The sequence below is a fragment of the Neoarius graeffei genome, chromosome 9 (genome assembly GCF_027579695.1).
Source record: "Neoarius graeffei isolate fNeoGra1 chromosome 9, fNeoGra1.pri, whole genome shotgun sequence".
Taxonomy (NCBI): Eukaryota; Metazoa; Chordata; class Actinopteri; order Siluriformes; family Ariidae; genus Neoarius; species Neoarius graeffei.
Genome location: NC_083577.1, coordinates 10,986,492 through 11,002,821, shown reverse-complemented (window position 1 = coordinate 11,002,821; position 16,330 = coordinate 10,986,492).

Sequence of the window (16,330 nt, the reverse complement as noted above, 5' to 3'; positions counted from 1 at the left end):
CCTGTTTTGTGTATATTTATTTAATAATTAACTTGATGTCCTTGCAATGTACAAGAAAAATTATTGAAAAATTATTGCAGCAGATTCAACACCAGTTTCCCCATTGACTGTGAGAGTCCCTTGGAGGCACATGCACAGTCTGTGTATTCAGCAGCAAGTGAGTCACTCTTTGTTTTGAATGACTGGTCTGGGTCTCTTGTAAATTCCAAGCAAACTAAAGGACTACGATGTTGTTTGGGAAAACCACGTTAGCTTGACGATGGATCTTACGTGGTAATTTAAGACTCTCTTGGCCTTAAGAGGCTTTTGGGAAACCCACCCCTGGCCATTTTCCTCTGACCTCTCTTATCAACAAGGCATTTGTTTCCACCCACAGAACTGTCGCCTACTCAATGTTTTTTTTTTTTTCCCCTGCACCATTCTGTGTAAACTCTAGAGACTACTGTATGCAATATAATGTGCAATACCTCTACTGCTGGACTTGAAATATAACGTGCAATACCTCTCCTGCTGGGCTTTTTTTCATCTCATCTCATTATCTTTAGCCACTTTATCCTGTTCTACAGGGTCACAGGCAAGCTGGATCCTATCCCAGCTGACTACGGGTGAAAGGCAGGGTACACCCTGGACAGATCGCCAGGTCATCACAGGGCTGACACATAGATACAGACAACCATTCACACCTACGGTCGATTTAGAGTCACCAGTTAACCTAACCTGCATGTATTTGGACTGTGGGGGAAACCGGAGCACCCGGAGGAAACCCACGCAGACACGGGGAAAACATGCAAACTCCCCACAAAAAGGCCCTTGCCACCCACGGGGCTTGAACCCGGACCTTCTTGCTGTGAGGCGACAGCCCTAACAACTACACCACCGTGCCGCCCCAAAACGATGGTTTCAATCCCTCAGTTATGGGCTCAGCAGACTCCCACTGCACCACTCTGCTAACCTCACAGACTGTGTGGGACTCAAAGCCACGGCTTTTTTCATATCTTATTTTTTATATTTGTATATGTAAATACTTAATTTATCTAGAAGTTTTCTCTATTTTCTATTCTCTGTTTATCTTGTAATGATGCTGCTGGAATTTTAATTTCCCTGAGGGAACCCTCCCAAAGGTATCAATAAAATTCTATCTAATCTAATCTAATCTAATCTAATCTAATCTAATCTAATCTAATCTAATCTAATCTAATCTAATCTAATCTAATCTAATCTAATCTAAATTTGTGTGAAAACCCCAGGGGATCAGCAGTTTCTGAAATACTTAAACCAGTCTATCTGACTCAAACCAAAACCAAGACCCATCCCACAGTGAAAGTCACACTTTGAGATCACAATTTTTCCCGTTCTGTTGTTTGAAGTGAACATTTACTGAAGTTCTTGATTTATATCTGCATGATTTGATGCACTATGCTACTATCAAGGGATTGGCTGACTAGAGAACTGCGTAAAACAGCAGGTTCCTTATATAGTGTACGGTGAGTATCTATGATTTACCATATTTTTCGACAGATTGTCAGGGTTTTTGTGCATTTCTTGTGCTTTTTAACAAGGTATATACCTTATAATACCTTTGCAAAGGATGGATTGTAACATTAACATTAGCATGGTAGTGGAGAGTGTTAGCCATTCCCTTTATAACATGGGCAGTGTCCTATTATTATTATTATTATTGGGGTTGTGTGTCTCATGTGTATACCAAAAAGTATATAAATCTTCACAAATAGTGCCAACTGTTACTTTCCCTACAATACACAAGTCACGATATCACCTCACTGCTCCAATCCAGTCCTTTGGACCTCGAAGCATATTCATTTATGTTAATCTAGACTTCTGGTCATCTGGACTTTACCAGTGTCATAAAAGATGTGACTGCATTACGGCTTTTATTTTCCATGACCCACTGGTTGGGAGTCGTTCATTATCTGAAAGGCATAAATGTTTCTCTCAGGAGACCGAAACACCCTTTGTATTTGTAGTGAGTTTTTGTTTTGTTTGTTTGTTTGTTTGTTTGTTTGCATCTCCAGCAAACAATATTCTATTAACGTCGCTTGAGTATCCAAAACAATGCTGTTCCATTTGAGCTGAACTAATAATCTCCTCATGTTTATCATGCTGAAAAGCAATCAAGCACTTCATTCTGGGACAACACTGACCCTGACCTCAGATTTAGCATCACAATCATTTTCTTCCATTTTAAGATGTTTCAAAATTCACCATCACTCCTCACCATACCTGCTAATTGGATGTGATGAAATTATTTCCAGCAAATATAAGCATCAGGGCAAAAGGAAAATATAATTGAGGAATTACATGGCTCTAAAAAAGGAATAGAATTTAATGCACTAAATACCCTGCAGAGAAGGAAAGCTGTGGTTACACTTGAATATGCAAAAGAAATAAAACTAAATAATGCTATAATACAGTTATAAATTACATGAATGTAGATCTAATCCACAATTGTATTTCAATAGTCATCTTATACTCTTTAAACACATCTCATCTCATTATCTCTAGCCGCTTTATCCTTCTACAGGGTTGCAGGCAAGCTGGAGCCTATCCCAGCTGACTACGGGCGAAAGGCGGGGTACACCCTGGACAAGTCGCCAGGTCATCACAGGGCTGACACATAGACACAGACAACCATTCACACTCACATTCACACCTATGGTCAATTTAGAGTCACCAGTTAACCTAACCTGCATGTCTTTGGACTGTGGGGGAAACCGGAGCACCCGGAGGAAACCCACACGGACACGGGGAGAACATGCAAACTCCACACAGAAAGGCCCTTGCCGGCCCCGGGGCTCGAACCCAGGACCTTCTTGCTGTGAGGCGACAGCGCTAACCACTACACCACCGTGCCGCCTTTTTTAAACACATATATTATCCAAACACTAAGATGATTTGTGGAAATAGAAGTTTATACAGTAGCACCAGGATGCACAATGGGAAGAAGGCAAGCCGACAGAGGCAGTATGATGGTCTGGACCCTGAGCCCTGTTTCAACTCTACTCTTTGCTTTTGTTTATTCGAGTTGTTGGACATCGTTCACTCAGTGGCAAAACAATTCATGTATATCTACTGAATGGTGATTTTAATTAATGACACTGAAGAGGACAGTGGGTTTTTACAGTCCCTTCATATTGTATCTTTACACATTCATTTCTTATCCTATAATACATCAAATATCTGGCCTTACTGCAGAATTGATTTTAAAAAAAAAGCTGTCGTCTGAATAAATCATCTCTGTTTTGTTTTGTGTTTGCTTTTGTTTTAATTTATGATAAAGTCATATCGCGGCGGCACGGTGGTGTAGTGGTTAGCGCTGTCGCCACACAGCAAGAAGGTCCTGGGTTCGAGCCCCGGGGCCGGCGAGGGCCTTTCTGTGTGGAGTTTGCATGTTCTCCCCGTGTCCGCGTGGGTTTCCTCCGGGTGCTCCGGTTTCCCCCACAGTCCAAAGACATGCAGGTTAGGTTAACTGGTGACTCTAAATTGACCGTAGGTGTGAATGTGAGTGTGAATGGTTGTCTGTGTCTATGTGTCAGCCCTGTGATGACCTGGCAACTTGTCCAGGGTGTACCCCGCCTTTCGCCCGTAGTCAGCTGGGATAGGCTCCAGCTTGCCTGCGACCCTGTAGAAGGATAAAGCGGCTAGAGATAATGTGATGTGATGTGTGATAAAGTCATATCAAGAGCATCCAGTGAGAAATGAAGACATGGAACTGCAAAAGACCTAGGATAACTGAACATAAATAATAAGTAAGTAAGTAAGTAAAAGTCTCTGGTGATGTATTTTGCCTAAGGACACAGGGCTCGACATTAACAGTAGTCCAACTGTCCGGGACACCCAAATGTTTGGTCAAAACCTCATCTGCCTGTCTGACAGGAGAAGTTAAATATTTGTTGAAAATCACAATTTTTTAGTAATTATTCTAGGGTTACATCAATAAAGTGCCAAGAAAACTAGTTCAATCCCCTCAGTGATCCGACCATGTCATTGTTTACAAAATTCCAGGGAAGCCGAGTACAGCAGGTGTGTGTGTGTGTGTGTGTGTGTGTAAAAATAACCACATCATAATATCTAATTACTATTAGACTCTGAATTCATTGAAATTGGAGAAACCACGATCAAATACCTCAATAAAATAAATATCTGTGGAAATCTTCATTTCATTAAGACAGTCATTGTATTTCTGATTTTCACATAAACCATCGCAAATGTCGTTAAATATTTCCTGGGAATTTTATAACAGTGTAACATACTCACTTACGGTTTGTTTTCATTCCCAACGTGATTCTGTCACCCTTATCATGTCCAACTTGTTTTCTTCCAATTTCATTTCCTGAAATTAATTTATACTTCAAGTTTTACTGGATTAATCAAGATTTAACTTTATTTCCTCCAGAAGCTCTGAATTTGGGTGAGTCTAACTATTAAAACTGCAGATCAGGTAATGGGTTATAACAACACATGCACCATAATGGGACACTGAAGAGTTTTTCTTTATTGTTACAATTAAAGTTGGAGTTTTATTGAAAAATTATAAATCATAATGATTATCATAACTATACCTGCTTTTTGATAAACTTTGTTAATCACTTTCCTTTCACTGAACTATAACACATAGGAATAAAAAGGTTACAGTCAGGACGAGTGAAAAATCCTGCTGTGGATTAAAAAGTTAATGTTGAGCCCTGGGACAGGGTTATGAAATGTAAACATGTTGAAAAATTTTACCATGTTGCCATGTTGAAAATTGTTCCCAAGTTGAATGAATGTTACCATCTTAAAAACCAACCAACCAACCAACCAACCAACCAACCAAACAAACAAACAAACAAACAAACAAACAAACAAACAAACAAACAAACAGGTTACGGCATCTTACCATGTTGAAAATACACTATATGAGCAAAAGTATGTGGACACCTCATGATCACACCCCTTATATGTGTTTTTTCTTCAAATTGTAGCCATGTTGGAAGCAAACAATTGTATAGAATGTCTTTGTGTGCTGTTGGGAAGAAGAGTCTTAGATGTGGCTTTATTTAAGGTGGACCTCAGCTTGCAAGGCCATGGCCCACACACTATGAATTCAAGGCCTTTCACTGCGGCACATATACAGGATTTGGCATTGAAACTGCAATGTACTGCTGCTAACTCACTTTAACAGAGTCACATCTTATAGCCAGTCCATCTGGCATTGCCCTCATCCACCTCTGGAGCTATTGGGAATCTCTGTGATGGTTCCTCCTCTGCCTGCTTTCAGTATGCAGCATTACAATTTCCCTTCACTGGAGGAAGCAACACAGTGATGCAGTAGTTAGCAAGTTGCCTCAGAGTAAGAAGGTTCTAGATTTGAACCTGGTGGCTGACTGAGGCCTTTTTGTGTGAAATTTGCATGTTCTCCCCATTTCTCTGTGTGCTCCAGTTTCCTCCAACAGTCCAACTCGTTATGTGCGTGTGAATAATTGTTGATCTCTGTTTTTGCTCTGCAGTAGATTGGTGACCTGCCCAGGGTCCAGGGTGGACCCCACCACTTGCCTGACTTCAACTGGGATTGGCTCCAGCCTCACGCGTGACCCTGACAGATGATGAATGGATGAAACCAAGAGGTTCCAACAGAAGCCCCTAAACACAAAGCTGGCTCCATGAACTCAAGTGTTCTGCATGAAACCTTGATCTCAACCCCACTGAACACCATTCGGATGAACTGGAACACTGACTGCACCCCAGACCTGAGCTCATTCATGCATTTGTGGCTGAATGAACATAGATCCTCACAGATATGCTGTGGGGTCTCTTGGACAGCCTTCCTAGAAGACTGGAGGTTATGATTACAGAAAAGAGGGACAACATCTGGAATGGAAATTTCAACAAGCTCGTATGGGTGTGATGGTCAGGAGTCGACAAACATTTCACCATATAGGGTACCATGATATCATGTTGAAAATGCAGTGTAACCATTTTCGTGTTTAAAATATTCCAGCTTTATCATAAATTTAGAAGCTTAGAAAGCATTTCGGTCATGAGCATTAGCGAATTTAGTATCATCACCATCATGACTGTTTGAAGTCAGTTTCTGGTAGCTGAAAGAATATGTAACATAGAAGCTGTGAGTAAAATGGAGCATGAAATATGCAGCTACTCTGTCCTTTCTTTGTATTATTTTCACTGAGAGCACTCCACTGGTGCAGTATGGCTACACAGCAATTTATTTCCCATATATTTCCTCTTCCTGTGTCCTTTCCTGTTGCTCAAGCTGTTTGACTTCTTCTTGGCCTTGAACACCAACAGGATAAGAACATTTCAACACTTCTGTATAAGCCCTGTAAGGTTCAATTGAATTAAACACTTATTGTTCCTTTTTTTATTGATTCACTGCCATGGACAGACATGCAAACACACACACATGCGTATCTGTAACGAATGCGTGCACACACACACACACACACACACACACACACACAAAGGTAAGAATGATATATTCCAATTCATTACCCGAATTGAATAATGAAATTTCATCATTTTATTCTTTATGATTTATATACATTATAAATCATGGAATGTGCTGTTATGGGAAAATAATCAACTTTTGGTGTGATAATAGTAAATTCTGCTTTGTTATTTTTTTTCCAAAAATATTTCCTAAAATTAGCAAATGACACTTTTACATGCCTTTAATTATTATTATTATTATTATCTCATCTCATCTCATTATCTCTAGCCGCTTTATCCTGTTCTACAGGGTCGCAGGCAAGCTGGAGCCTATCCCAGCTGGCTATGGGCGAAAGGCGGGGTACACCCTGGACAAGTCGCCAGGTCATCACAGGGCTGACACATAGACACAGACAACCATTCACACTCACATTCACACCTACGGTCAATTTAGAGTCACCATTTAACCTAACCTGCATGTCTTTGGACTGTGGGGGAAACCGGAGCACCCGGAGGAAACCCACGCGGACACGGGGAGAACATGCAAACTCCGCACAGAAAGGCCCTCGCCAGCCACGGGGCTCGAACCCGGACCTTCTTGCTGTGAGGCGACAGCGCTAACCACTACACCACTGTGCCGCCCTTATTATTATTATTATTATTATCTCATCTTATCTCATCTCATCTCATTATCTCTAGCCGCTTTATCCTTCTGCAGGGTCACAGGCAAGCCGGAGCCTATCCCAGCTGACTATGGGCGAAAGGCGGGGTACACCCTGGACAAGTCGCCAGGTCATCACAGGGCTGACACATAGACACAGACAACCATTCACACTCACATTCACACCTACGGTCAATTTAGAGTCACCAGTTAACCTAACCTGCATGTCTTTGGACTGTGGGGGAAACCGGAGCACCCGGAGGAAACCCACGCGGACACGGGGAGAACATGCAAACTCCGCACAGAAAGGCCCTCGCCAGCCACGGGGTTCGAACCCGGACCTTCTTGCTGTGAGGCGACAGCGCTAACCACTACACCACTGTGCCGCCCTTATTATTATTATTATAACAATCTTAAATTTAATATAAGAATAAGAAGCAGAAGAAGAAGAGGATTTTTTCAGGGTTATAGTTTTCAGGAACCTGCCAGGCTTCACTATTTCCTTGACACACTTGGTGCTTTTCCACAGTTCATCTCTTTATGTTCTTTTTTTTCCCCTCAAGTGAGCTCAGAGGACTGGACTCCTTGAATGTTTGTTTTAAACTGAGGAGAGAAAAATGTGCCATGAAAATAAAAGATTAAAAAAGTGCACTATTTCAGAAATGTCCCACTGAGAAATGTTCAGTGCTACATATACATTTATTCAATTGGCAGGTGCTTTTATCCAAAGTGACTTGCAAATGTAAGACCTACAAAACTAATTCCTGAGCCACTGCTGCTTTTTATTCTTGTGGCATATTTTCAATCCATATTAGATGTTGCTATTGTTTTTGGGGTTGTGTTTTCTTTCCAAAGTGAAGTGTCTTCTGAAGCCTAAAATCCAAAATATCAAGGGTTTTGCAAGACTATATGTCCCTGATGGAATATGAAAAGCCACTTTCCCAAACTGCATAACTGCTGTACCACCTCGACTGTATTTGATCAAGTTGCACTCGACATCAGAGAATTGGGATCTGCTCAGCACAGCCTGTTACACAGTGTTTTCTCAGTGTGCATCAGCCCTCCGGCGGTCTCCGCTTCCCGAGACCCTCTTCACCCTGTCAATATTGTTGTTTCTTTGGACAAAAAAAGAGATGAGGCTCTCTGAGCATCACTCACATACTCATATCAACAGATTGGGAGTCACTGAAACATCAGTGTTCTGAAAAAGAAACATAAAGAATTTAACTTGGCCAAGCACCATTGGAACCATGATTGAAATTGTGTGGTGGTCAAATGAGACCAAAACTTTTTGGTCATGAACACAACCATGTTTATTTAAAAAATTAACTCTGAAACAAGGAAAAGTTCTTAAATCTACTGTAAAGCATGGCTGATGCTTTGAGACATCATCAATTTTGTAGTTGATGGTACTGGAGCTGTTGGGAAGATTGATCATTGGAAAGTGAATACTGCAAGAATCTAGTGTATCTAAACCTGTCCATCACATGCCTGCTGTCCAACTACCATTTCACCTAAACCAACCAGAATTTCTTCAGTGCACACTAATTCAAAAATTAATGACATTTTGCTCTTTGTAGTAGCCAGGTGACCAGGTTCTTTCTACCCTGCTTATTATATATATATATATATATATATATATATATATATATATATATATATATATATATATATATATATATATATTCCCTTGATTGTAAACCATTGCAAGTATGGCAGGGAGTATACTGACATGCATTAAACTCATTAATAACTTATTCTCATGAAATAATGGGACACACATTCAGACAGGGCAGTCACATGCAGGTTCAGTTCAGCACTGAATTATATCAAGCACTTTTTCTTTTTTACTTCCTGAATAATCTAATGTGGGGTTCCCGAAAGCCTCTTAAGGCTAAGAGCATCTTTAGTTGGCTCTTAAGATCTGTCATTAAGCTAATGTGGTTTTCCTGAACACCGTCATAGCCAAAGTAGTACTTTGATTCACTTTTAACTTATGATGGACCTGGATCATTCTTTCACAACAAAGATAGTCTCCTCACAGCCAAATTCACAGAATGCGCATGCACCTCCGAGGGATTCTTACAGCCAATGGGTGGAAACTGGTGTTGAATCTGCTGCCGGTATACATAAGGGAGAACACTGCCAACTTGGCATTGTGGATAACAGTTGAAATAATCATGACTGCATGATCGGGGGATAACAATGAAATGAGTGGTCACAGGGAAACCATTTACTTAATTATTTAGCTGATTATTTGTTTATTCTTTTAGGTGAACGTTTGTTTATTTAATTTTAAAAAATGCACTTGGAATTAAAAAAAAAATGTTATTGTCCAAAGATGTAAAATAGTTTCACTTATTAATTACCACATTATACAACCCCAATTCCAAAAAAGTTGGGATGCTGTGGAAACTGTAAATAAAAACAGAATGAGATAATTTGCAAATCATGAAAACCCTATATTTCATTGAAAATAGTACAAAGACAACATATCAAATGTTGAAACTGAGAAATTTTATTGCTTTTTTGAAAAATATGTGCTTTTTCAGCTTCAGGATTGCATATGGTTAATGGTAAACTCAATAAATAAGTAATATTACAATGATAAATGGCCTGATTGTTAGCAGGACTGTAATTCTATGTATTCTGTTCACTGAAACAAAACAGCTTTATACAGCCAATTACTCAACATTAACACATTTCATCCACTTAGTAGAAGCAGCTGAATGGTTCAGACTGGCTTCATTATAAAGTTGACTGGGTGTTTTGCAAGAAATCAAACACCTGGAGTTGTGATGTTACAGGAAAATAATTAACATTGGAGTGGTGTGACGAAAGTGGAGTCATTGTTACTTCCCTGAAGTTGATTATTTCTTGATAACAGCATGTCTGGAAGTGTTTTATTCCTCTTATACCAGAGAAAATGACAAACAAGTACATTGTTTAAATAAAGAATGATATGTTGTTGTTGTTGTTTAATCAGTTTATACTCACCGGCCATGTTAACGGGAACTTGTTCTTGATTCTAAGATCCCTGATCTTGGCTGCAGGATTGGAACCTAATGTGGTCTTCTGCTGTTGCAGGCTGCATGCTGAGATGCTTTTCTGTTCATCACAGTCGGAAAGAGTGATTATATGAGTTACTATTCCTGCCAAAAAATCTCAAACCAATCTGGCCATTCTCCTCTGACCTATCTTATCCACAAGGCATTTGTTCCCCCCAACAGAACTGTCACTCACTCATTTTTTTCCACACCATTCTGTGTAAACTCTAGAGACTGTTGTGTGTGAAAACCACAGGAAATCAGCAGTTTCTGAAATACTCAAATCAGTCCATTTGGCTCAAACCAACACCCATGCCACAGTGAAACACTTTGAGATCACAATTTTTCCCATTCTGTTGTTTGAGGCAAACATTAACTCTTGATTTGTATCTGCATGATTTTATGCATTGTGCTGCTGTCAAGGGATTGGCTGATTAGAGAATTGCATAAAACAGCAGGTGGATGGGTGTTCCTAATAAAGTGGCCAGTTAGTGTATAAGCATGAAAGGATTTCCATCCTGGGTGTTTTTATAAAAAGAAACAGCCCCCCCCCCAACCTGTTTGACAGGTTTCACCTCTCCAGCTGTCCTAACAGAACACCTTCTCAGAAAAGGCTCATGGGAAATGTGGTCACTGCTTGTATCCTGATCTCTCCTTGTTATACTGCAATGGTTACAGATGGAGAGGAGCAAATTGTCCATCTGCTTGTAGGGGAATGAAAGAAAAAAGGTCTGTGTATCTCAGAGATGTGTTAATTGGGATTTTAGCTGAAGCTGGGTGAGACACTTACTGCTGCAGTCAATGAAGCTAAGTGGGTACCGTCTATAAATTTCTTTATCCATAAGGCATAACTGTTTATTGGTTACAGCTGTAACTGTTTGGGGTTTGGAACATACAGCTTCAAAATCATACATTTCATTTGTTTTTCAAACAGGATATTAAAATGTATATTTATTTATGTATTTTATTGTTATCAATATTTTAGATTTTGGACTAAATTATCTATTATTGAGTATACAAAATGCTAGCATATGCAGTATGTCTGTCCTGTTTGTGAATAATCATACAAATATGTTATCACATCATGTAGATTACTTCAAAGAGAGCTTATGAAGCTTTGTCAAGTGTTGTCATGAAATGAGGTTTCATTTACAGGTGAAGGACATTTAAATGAACTGACATTATGTAAAGCCAGCAACAACCTACCATAATGCTCTATAGCAGGTTAGTATATTTATACACAGCAAAGACTAAGAAATTCTGAAGTTGATTAAAATATTTCACCTTTCACTTAAGTTGTTGCTGATAATATACAACCCTGATTCCAAAAACAAACAAACAAACAAAAAAAAAAATAGTTGGGATGCTGTGTAAAACATAAATAAAAACAGAATGCATAATATTTAAAGCTAGATGGCCTTTCGATTTCATTAAATCAGTGAAATTTAGTTCCCTCTGAAATTTGGTCACTGTGATATATGCTTATTTCTGTAATATCTCACAAAATATCAGGCCATTCTGTGGTTGGGAAGTTATTTAATTTGAGGGGGTTCCCTAGCAAATAATATGCATGAAATTGCTTGTTTTACACAGTCAAGCAGACAGAAGTTTGTATGTGCATGCGCAGGTTTCCCTTTGACCATGCACTGACAGTTACATCATTCTGTCACTAAACAAACAGCTGATCACAACAAGGTGCTCACTGACCGCCGATATTTATTAGTTTAGTCCTGCGTGTCCTTTCCTTCTCCACATAACGTCTTTTCTTCTTGTTTTCCATTACTGTAGTCAGTCTTTCACGTTTCATTTGCACATTCACATCCTCCATTTTTCTCTTTTGTTTCAAAATTTGTATCCCACAATGCCTTGCACAAATGGGGAAAGCCCACCACATGATGCATGATGTAGTATCTTGAATTGGGTCATGGTGAAGCAGAAAAAAAAAATAACGGAGACTTTAGGGCCACATGGCCCTAAATTGGTCTATTTAAAAAAATAAAATAAAATAATGGAAGTCTGTGATTCAAATTCAGTAGATTTCAGTTCACTAAACAAAAATAATTGGGTGTCAGGGAAAGTTCTTTTTATGACCTACACTTGAAAACTCTGAAAGGCAGTCTACCTTTAATGTTCAACCTGATAAACTTTATTGTATTTTGTAAAAATACACTCATTCTGAATTTGATGCCTGTAACATGTTCCAAAAAAGTTGAGACAGGGGCAACAAAAGACTGGGAAAGTTGTGGAAGTTAAAAAAAAAATTAATTAATTAAAAATAAAAGTTTGTAACTTTCTATAGGTAAACAGGTTAACTGGTAATTGGAACGCGAGGATGGGGCAAGCTTCATCACTTTGTGAAAAACAGCACTGGCAAATACTCCAACAGTTTAAGAATAACATTTCTCAATGTACAATTGCCAAGAATTCCGTAATTTCACCATCAGTAATCCATAATATCATGAAAAGATTCAGAGACTCCAAACAAATCCCTGCACATAAGGGGCAAGACTGAACCTGACATTGAAAATCATGAACATTGATCCCTTAGGCAGCTCTAAAAACTGACATGATTGTATAAAGGACATTAATATATGGACTCCGGAACTCTTCAGAAAACTGTTGCCAGTAAACACAGTTTATCGCTGCATCTACCATGCAGAGGGAAAGCCAAATATCAACAACATCCAGAAATGCTTCCAAATTCTCTGGGCCTGAGCTCATCTGAGATGGACTGACACAAAGTGGAACACTGTGCTCTGGTCTGATGAGTCCACATTTTGAATTGTGTTTAGAAATCATGGAAATTGTGTCCTCCAGGCTAAAGACGAAAAGGACCATCCAGATTTTTCCAGCACAAAGTTCAATAGCCAGTATCTGTGGTGTTATGGGGATGTGTTATTGCCACTGGCAGGAGTAACTTACACATCTGTGAATGCCCCATTAATGCTGAAAGGTACATATAGGTTTTGGAGCAACATACTACCATCCAGAAAGTATCATTTCCAGGGATGTCCCTGTTTATTCCAGCAAGACAATGCCAAGCCACATTCTACAAGTGTGATAACAGCGGTGCTTCAAAGTGAAAGAGTGCATGTGCTAAACTGGCCTGCCTGCCTTCCACTGATAATGTGTGGTGCATTATGAAGTATAAAATATGACAGTGGAGACCCTGGACTGTTGAGCAACTGAAGCAAGAATGAAAAAGAATTTCACTCTCCAAACTTCAAGAATTAGTGTGCTCAGTTTCCAAATGCTTACTGAGTATTATTAAAAGAAAAGGTGATGTAACACAGTGTGAGAGTACAGGCACTTACTGATGTATGCGTAGAGGAAGCAGATCAGCAGACTGTCAACAAAGCCAAAAGGCATGACTGAAATTGGTGTTGGTAAACTAGCGAGGGTCAGGAGATCAGCGAACAATGTGATGTGGAAAAGACAAAGAGCGAAAATGGAGAAAAAATAGCAAAAGGTCAGGAAATGCTAGAGACAGTCAGAAAAGATACAAAGCTTGGTATGTACTGAAATGGCAGGACAATACTTTGCGCTGGAGTGGTGTGAATGAACGGTTTAAATAGTGGAACTGGTGATTAAGGAAATGCATGACAACTGTTGTTCAGTAGGCTGGGGACAGAGGGCACTGTGTGCCATGGGAGTTGTAGTCCTGAGTGTTTTTAGTCTGCTCCTTCACACCGGGGTTACTGACACCCCCCCCCAGGAGCTACCTCCGGGAGCTACACTCTTTCTAGGATGACCTCTACCTCTGGGTGCTGGCTTGTTAGGATACTGGGCGTGAAACTCTTGCTTCAACAGTGGGTCAAGAATGTCTTTGGACTTAACCCAACTTTATTCCTCAGGTTCATATCCTTCCCAATCTACCAAGTACTTGATTTGGCCTCCTCGTCATCTGGAGTTGAGGATTTTGTTTACCTGGTAGATTGGGTCTCCCTCAAGGTTGAGTGCAGAATGTTCCTGGTCTGGTGAGTTGTGGGCAAGGGGCCCCGGGATAGCAGGTTTGAGGTGTGAAACATGGAATGTAGGGGATATTAGACAGAGAGGTGGGAGTTTCATGATGGTACGATACGTCGTTGATTCAGCGCAAGACCTTGAAGGGCCCAATGTAGCGTGGATGAAGTTTCTTGCAGGTGTTCGCTTATCTCAAGTTCTTTGTGGTTACCCACACCCTGTCACTGGGGAGGAAGTCGGGAGTCTTACCTCTATATTTATCTGCATACTCCTTGTACTTGGCACTGACTGCTTCCAGACGCTGGTGGACCTCCTCACAGATGGTTTGACTTTGTCAAAACCAGTCATTGATGGCCTGGGTGTGTCATCCTCAAGAAACAAGGGCGGCTGGTAGCTGAGTATGCACTGAAACGGTGTTAGCTGGGTGGCTGAGTGTTTGAGCAAGTTTTGTGCATACTCAGCCCAAGGTAGGAAGTGCACCCAGTCCCCTGGTTGCACATGCAGTATATTCTCAGGAAGCAGCTGGTTTGCTCTCTCCACTTGGCCATTAGACTGGGGGTGGTAGCTGGACATGAGACTTACTGATACTCCCAACCTTTCCATGAAACTTGCCCAGAATTGTGAGATGAATTGGGGATCCCGTTCACTGACTATATCTTCGGGGATGCCGTAGTATCGGAAGACCTGTTGAAATAACAGCTCAACAGTCTGAGAAGCTGTGGGGATGCCAGGTAAAGGGGTGAGTTTCAGAGCTTTTGAGAATCGATCGATAGTTACCATTATGGTGGTATTCCCTCGAGAGGGTGGGAGATCTGTGATAAAGTCAATCGCCAGATGTGACCAGGGTCTTTGCAGAATTGATAGAGGACATAACTTGCTGGCAGGGGGGTGGGGGTGTCTTGGGACCTTTGCTTGGGTGCATTTGGAGCATGAGGCAATGAACTGATTGATTTCAGATAACATGTTCTCCCACCAGTACCTGTTTCTTAGCTTTTGGTGAGTATGTTGGCTGTTGGGATGTCTAGTGGCAGGAGCTGAGTGAGCCCAGGTGATGAGTTGACTGCATAGGTGCTTGGGCACATAGAGAAGACCAGGTGGGAGATGAATGGGGCAGGTTCAGTGCTGAGACTTGCTTATTTCTTTGTCCAGTTCCCAGGTGATGGATTGCATGAAACAATGCGATGGGATGATGGGATGAGGGCTACAGTCTTGTTGAGAAGGACTGAAAGTTCTGGATAATGCATCTGGCTTGGTGTTTTTGGAACCTGGATGGAAAGAAATTGAGAAATTGAACCGGGTGAAGAATAATGCCCAACTGGCCTACCTGGGGTTTAGCCTCTTGGCCTTTTGGAGATACTCGAGGTTCTTGTGGTCTGTGAGGATGACGAAGGGGTGTGTGGCTCCCTCTAATCAGTGCCGCCATTCTTCAAGGGCTAATTTAATAGCGAGGAGCTCGCTGTTCCCCACATCATAATTCCTTTCTGCTGAAGTTATTTTTTTTAGAAAAAAAATGCTATGGGGTGTGGCTTCAGTTTCTCCCCAAAGCGTTGTGACAGGAAGGCCCCTGCCCCAGTCTTGGATGCGTCTACTTCCATGATGAAAGGCTTAGTGGGGTTAGGGTGTTGGAGTATGGGGGCCGATGTGAATGCAAGCTTAAGTCGACCGAAGGCTTCCTCGGCCGCAGAGTTCCACTGTAGGCGCTTGGGGCCCTTCTTCAACAGTGTGGTTAGGGGAGCTGCTAGAGAGCTGAAACTTTGAATGAACCAGCTATAAAAGTTTGTGAAGCCTAGGAATCACTGGAGCTCCTTTACAGACTTGGGTGTAGGCCAGGACGTGATGGCTGCTACCTTGGAGGAGTCCATGCACACTCCTTCAGCGCTAATGATATAGCCAAGGAAGGAAATCTTGTTTAGATGAAACTCACACTTCTCGGCCTTTACATAGAGGTTGTTGAGAACGGTTCTGACGTGTTCCTGGTGACTCTGGACATTTGAAGAGTAAATCAGGATGTCGTCGATATAGGCAATGACATATTTGCCCAGCATGTCCCATAGCACATCTTTGATGAAGCACTGGAACACACTGGGTGCCGAAGAAAGACCATACGGCATGACCCGGTACTCAAAGTGCCCCGCGGTCGTGCTGAAGGCCGTCTTCCATTCGTCACCCCTCCTTTTTTCAGATCAGGTTGTATGCACTTCGTAGATCGAGC